The 6,024-nt window shown below is 34.2% G+C and overlaps 1 protein-coding gene across 1 annotated transcript in view; it reads right to left on the reverse strand.

Annotated features, from left to right (window-relative positions):
• The window catches only part of LOC106690147 (DUF1676 domain-containing protein Osi18), a gene marked incomplete in the record, with an annotated part of 11,333 nt that extends 10,546 nt beyond the window's left edge, over positions 1 to 787 (reverse strand). Inside the window, 1 exon segment of the mRNA XM_067045417.1 lies at positions 739 to 787.
• Positions 788 to 6,024: the final 5,237 nt, after the last annotated feature.

Genomic DNA, 6,024 nt, shown 5'->3' on the forward strand with positions numbered 1-6,024 from the left:
GAGCTCTATATCTTAAAAACTACCAACAACACTAGAAAATCTAAGAGAACATTATTTAAAGAAGAGTAAATTTGCTGAAATATTAGCCCTAAAAAAGCTATTTATGTCCAATAGTTCTGGAGATATAGCTTTTTAAAAATCAAAAGTTCATAAAGATGTATTTCAGAAAGATTAATAGTTAGTAAATTTATTTTGAGAAATCTATATCACAGGAACTATATGATGTACAGATGTCTATTAGCACTCAAATTAAAGCTAGTTTAATGGACTATAGAGAGTTTATGACCTTTAACTTCGTAGGGATAGTAGTTTTCATGACATTAGCTAAAATAAATTGGGATATACTTATTAACAAAAAAATATGTTTTACCTAATGTATTAATGTTTCATAGAAATTGTTGTTTTGATCTGGGCAGAATAGCCTGCATGAAGTTGAGTTTTTAAATCATATAATTCCAAAATTGTATTAAGGTAAGATAAATTATAAATAATATTGTTAAGTATTTTGAAATGTTTGAGGATCATACATGTAATAACAGCTGTTTTGTGATAGATTGTCCCTGAGGATGGCCGGATTGGCCGAAACGTAGGACTTATAAGAAAAATAAAATGTGTTGAGACTAAAATGGATAGAAATTAAAACATTTATTTTTAAAAAATTCACCAGTCTCAAGAAAGTGTTTAAGATTATAAATTATTATTAAAGATATATGTAATATAATATACGATTACAGTTACCTGGGCTGCGGCGCAAGCTGCAAGCAGTACGACTAAGAGAGTGCGGCACATGACTGCCTGGCAAGCGGTCCTGGCAACAATATATACCACCCTCTCCCTACCTTCATTCTCGCCGAATACTAATAGTCCAGCTTTCTTATAGATTCACTTTTCATTCTTATTAATTGATATATTTATTATATTATATAATACAGAAGTAGAAAGTGTTGCAATGTTGTTTGTTAGTTTAATAATGTAAAAAAAAAAAAAGACTTGACCAACATTCTGCCAGTAAAGTCGCCCTTTCTCATTTTATTCAGTAAAGAAATTAAAAGTGGTTAAATTATTTCAGTAATGGAGGAAGAACTTAAACTTACAACTGTGCCAAAACAAAAAATACAATAAGTGAATGTGATAAATGCTTCTGAATGCATCATAATCATTGCTTTCAATTAGAAGATCCAGTAGCCACCTTCTTTTCAGACGCCTCGGAGGATTATCAGGGATTAAGGATGAGAAATTAAGACATCTTTTTTTAAATTTTAAAACTTTATTTATTGATACATATTACAATCTGCCATTAATGGGCAATAGGGAAAGTGATAACTGATCACATTCGTACTAAAATAAAAAAAATAAATAAATAAAAAATAACATGAAATATAACAAATAAACGAAAAAAAAGAAATTACATAAAAGTAAATAAAATCTCTTTCTAAATATATATAAACAGAAAGGTAAAAATCAAAATATGTAAATGAAAAGACAAAGAAACAATAATAAGAAAAACATAATAAGAGGGGAAAAAATAAGATGAAAAAATAATAAGATGAAAGAAAACAATATGAAAAAATAATAATAAACAAAAAATTTAATAGAAAAAAAATTATATTAGAAAAAATAATAATAGAAAAAAATGATAACAAAATTAAGAATTAATGAGTAAGGATATGGGAATAGGACGTTTATCTATTTCGGGCTAAATCTGTAACGAATGGGATGTTGAGGTCATTATGGATGAGTTGATTAGTGACATAATAAGGAGCATCGAGGATTTCATAAAGGAAATAAGAGGGTCGGAGAGTAGCATTATAGATAAAGGTAAGGAATAGGATAGCTTCGTGAAGGAACTGATTCAGAATAAGGGATGTGGATCTCTTCACTGGCCAGGAGCTTTTTTGGAAGGTAATTGGTAAATGATGTTAATTATTTCTGAAAGGCTTCAGGTGGAAGGATTATTTGAAGTGGAATTGTTATCTTCAATATTTTCAAGATGGAGTGTATTAAGGATATCAGGATTGGGGTTAAAAGTTTCGAAGAGGTATTCGCCAAATATTTGAGTTTTTTTTTTATCCGATCACGGTAAAGTCTTATTTTCAGTGAGTTATGGATGGTTAAATACTTTGTCTGGTAGTAGCTTTTTTGTAATTGTATGTGGTAATTAGGCTTTCTGTAAACTTATGAAAATTTTGCATTCTGTATTTTCTAATTTCTATTTTTCTGTTAGTCAATGATGAAGGATATCAGGGCCCTGTTTCATAATGAAAGCTAATAGTATTAGATCATAGTACAAGTTTAGAAACTAGTGTGGTAATAATACTTATTTTTTTTCATTATAGGGATGACTATTAGTGATATTACAGAAATTAAAAAGAACTAAAGTACAAGTTACCATTGTACAAGTCTGTGTAATTGAATTAAGATAAATATACAAGACTGATAGTATTAGTTTGTACTTTATTATGAAACAGGGCCCTGGTTATGTGCCACCTCGCTCTTGTCTGGATGTTTTCTGTTAATAAGGTTTGAATGTGACAAGGTAAGTTGTTTTCCCGAATATTTCTGATGTTCATCTGTGGGGTATTGTTAGTGATAGTAGTTCCTGTTGATCTTGTGAGTTTTTCGATGGCGGAATCAATTTGTTGTTTTGTTTTTGACGGAATTTTTAAGTCTAGTACGTTTTGAAGGGAGAATACATTTCAGATCCCTTCCAGCACAAAATCAATACACTTAGATATTTTTAAACATTTAACTGAAAGTGGAGGAACTGCAGAGATGCGTAGAATCTGGGGCCGTTTTTAGCTGAGAGAGTAAAGCAACACCTCATGACTGCAGTGGTACCGTTCCGAATCCGGCCGGGAGGGTCGACTTTTTTCATATTTCTGGCGGTCCCACGACATGAAAACGTTACCACCTACCGTGGTTAGAACAGGTTGAATACAGGTGAGAGTCTACACTCTCAGTATGTGTGAAATGACCAGGAAGGGAGTCATAAAAAAAAATGATGACCCTCTTTCTGGTCATTTCTGACGTACTGGGGGTTATTTACAGGTTACCATCCTATTTTAAGGCTAGCTTTTCATTGCATGGGATCATCATGGAAATAAAATTTGACTTCCCTGAATTCGAACTGGCGCGGCTGCAATAAAAATTTGCACTGTAACCCGCTTGGCTACGAATGGGCCGATTTCCACATGAGGAACACAATCAATTAAGTGTTCTATATGAACACTTAATTGATTGGATTTCATTTTCTCCACTGGCTGTCCTCTCCTGAACTAAAATAACATCTTCTCTAATCAGTAATCCACGGTCAACTATATACACCTCATTAAAATAACATTCAATACGGCGAATCGACCGCCATATATACAGTAATTCCTGGCAGGGATTGGTATTCGTCCTACCACTTATTTGCCATATTATTTTAAAATTTCTAAATGTTCAATGTACGAGAGGTAGACCCTAACGCATGAGAAACAATATTAGTTTGGCGCTACACGTTGACGCGTCCAGGCCTCCTCAACCAGCAACTTCCAGAAGTTTCTGTCGTGCGCTGCTGCGATCCAGTTGTGGAATCCCAAACGTTTCGCATCCACAGCCACACAGTCAATCCATCGAAGTCGGGAGCGGCCAACTCTCCTCCGGCCATGGACTATCTTCGTCAGTAATCTTATAGGAGTTTCCTGTTCCTCCATCCTGGCCACATGCCCAACACATCTCAGAAAATATTGTTTGATAACACTAACAACGTCAGGCTTGCTAAAACGGTTGTAAAGGTGTAACACATATTATTCAAAAAAAAAAATTGGCCATTTTCATTCAAGCTACATTTAGAATTACGATACCATGATTCATAAATTTTGTGAATGTGTTCTTAGTTGAACAGATTTAGTATTTGTATTATTTCTCTTTTAAAATTCACTTGTGTCACATTCTCGAGCACAAAGTTTTGAAATCAATTAACAAAATTTTATAATTATAAGTATGTATCACACCATATGTCGACAGTCTGTTTTGTCCAAGAACAAAAGCATATCAACTTCTTCCTCTATTAAAATTTGAGGTTTTAATTTTTTAGATACGTTGAATTAAATATTCAACAGCAGAGGGCTGGAAGCACTACCGGAGAGACTCCAAGATAGGATTGGTGATACTCCGAACCTATGAAAGAAGGTACTAATCGACTAATAGACGAAGTCAGAGGGGTGTCCACTCTTCAGCGTTACTCTTAAGTTTCTTCCCCACCGTCCAATCAAGACTAAGAGCAGGGTGGGTCCTCCCAGATTATCGTATCTTGTAGTCCTGAAAGGACATGGTGGGTTTCGGGGAAAGTTGCAAAGCTTTGAGAAGAACATCGATCTCCCAGTGCCTTACGTGTGGATTCCCAGAAACTGCAGAGCACGTTCTGTTCGATTATGCCACCATGGAACGACACCGTTCCAGATTGGTGTGGAAAACCGGGATATTCACCCTCACTGAGTCGAATTTTCTCCGTCTGATGAAGGAAGAGAAATTTCGCTTACTCTGGGAGTTCATCTACGGGTGACAGGAGGTGTTCATCCCGACGCACTTTACGTTGGGACGGGCTTGACCAACCGGGATCAACGAGCCACCAATAAGAAAAGAGGAAGGCGAAGAAGTAGATGCAGACTGAAACCAGAAGAGCTGGACCAGGCCGCGTGCTGCAGGAGTAGACATCCGGACGGATGTAGATCAGGAGGGGAGGTAAGTTGGATGCAGTTGGACAAGGTGCAGAACCATCTAAAATGCGCTAACTCAAGTGCTGGACTGCACCACGGTGCATAATTGTACAATTTAAAGTTAAATGGTACCCTCCTCCCCCCTCCAAATAATTATAAATAAATAAAGTCTGAACAACAAAAATTGAAGATTATTTTCGGCAGTGACATGCGTAATCTAGCGCACTACCCCATTACTGCCGAGCCCCGTTGGCAGAAATCCATCTTTGTCCTCCCCAGGGATGGAAAAAAAATTATGGAACCTCAAGAAAAGTTAGAAAATGATGTGTTTTTATTACTCTACGCTCGTAAAATAAAAAAAAAATAGTTTTTGCCCTTTTTTAAAACTTCAAAGAAAATTTCAAACTAGCAAAAATATTCAGTTGGTTCCTTCCCGAGACTTTTACAGAACTTGTGTGTAAGTTCTTAATCTTCAAATTAATTTTCAATGAATTAATTTTCTGATTTCCACAGCTCACAGAACAAAAAAGGCAACAGTTTATTTGAAAATCACCAGAAAACTTAATGAGAAAAATGTCACAAGATTTTTATCATTAACTTAGTACTGATATAGAAAATTATCAGTTCTCAAAAATCTAGTTTTTTATTAAAAATTGGAGTTCCAAGGTATATTTTGCCAAAAATAATGGTATGGCATTTTTAACGTACTTAACGGTGTCATCTGATAACGGCCAACTAGATTCCTATTCGCTATTGGGTCAGCAAGCTCATTACCATAGTTCCTTCATTGAATGACGTTACTTCTTTAGAGTCAAAGTTTTGTTTATATAAAATTATTATGTATGTTTATATTTTTGTTTATATTAATTATAAAAAATATATACATTCAGGCTCAACATGTTTACTTTCTTATTATTCCACTCCTACGTTTTGGCCATTCCGCCCATTCTCAAGGATAACAATTGATCTAAAAATATAATTACACTTTAAACATTAAAAATTACTTTACGTATAATTTTTTTTTAATTTCTTGAGACTAGTATTTATTTATCAAATAAATCAAATGGTATCCTTTTTTAGTCTCAACACTCTTTATTATATTAATAGTCCAACATTTCGGCCATTCTCAAGGACAATTATCAAATATAAATTCTCACCTCACATCAAAAATTTACAACAAGAGTTTGTTTATATGATAGTAATAGTGTTGATTAATCGAAAATTAAAAGTTTTAAAAATTATTGAAGTTTGAAAAGAATAGGGTGTTTTTGACAGAATGACCTGGGTCCTTTGACAGAATGACCTGGGTCCTTTGACAGAATGA

The sequence above is a fragment of the Halyomorpha halys genome, unplaced genomic scaffold (genome assembly GCF_000696795.3).
Source record: "Halyomorpha halys isolate HHAL.00 unplaced genomic scaffold, Hhal_1.1 Scaffold1593.1, whole genome shotgun sequence".
Classification (NCBI taxonomy): Eukaryota; Metazoa; Arthropoda; class Insecta; order Hemiptera; family Pentatomidae; genus Halyomorpha; species Halyomorpha halys.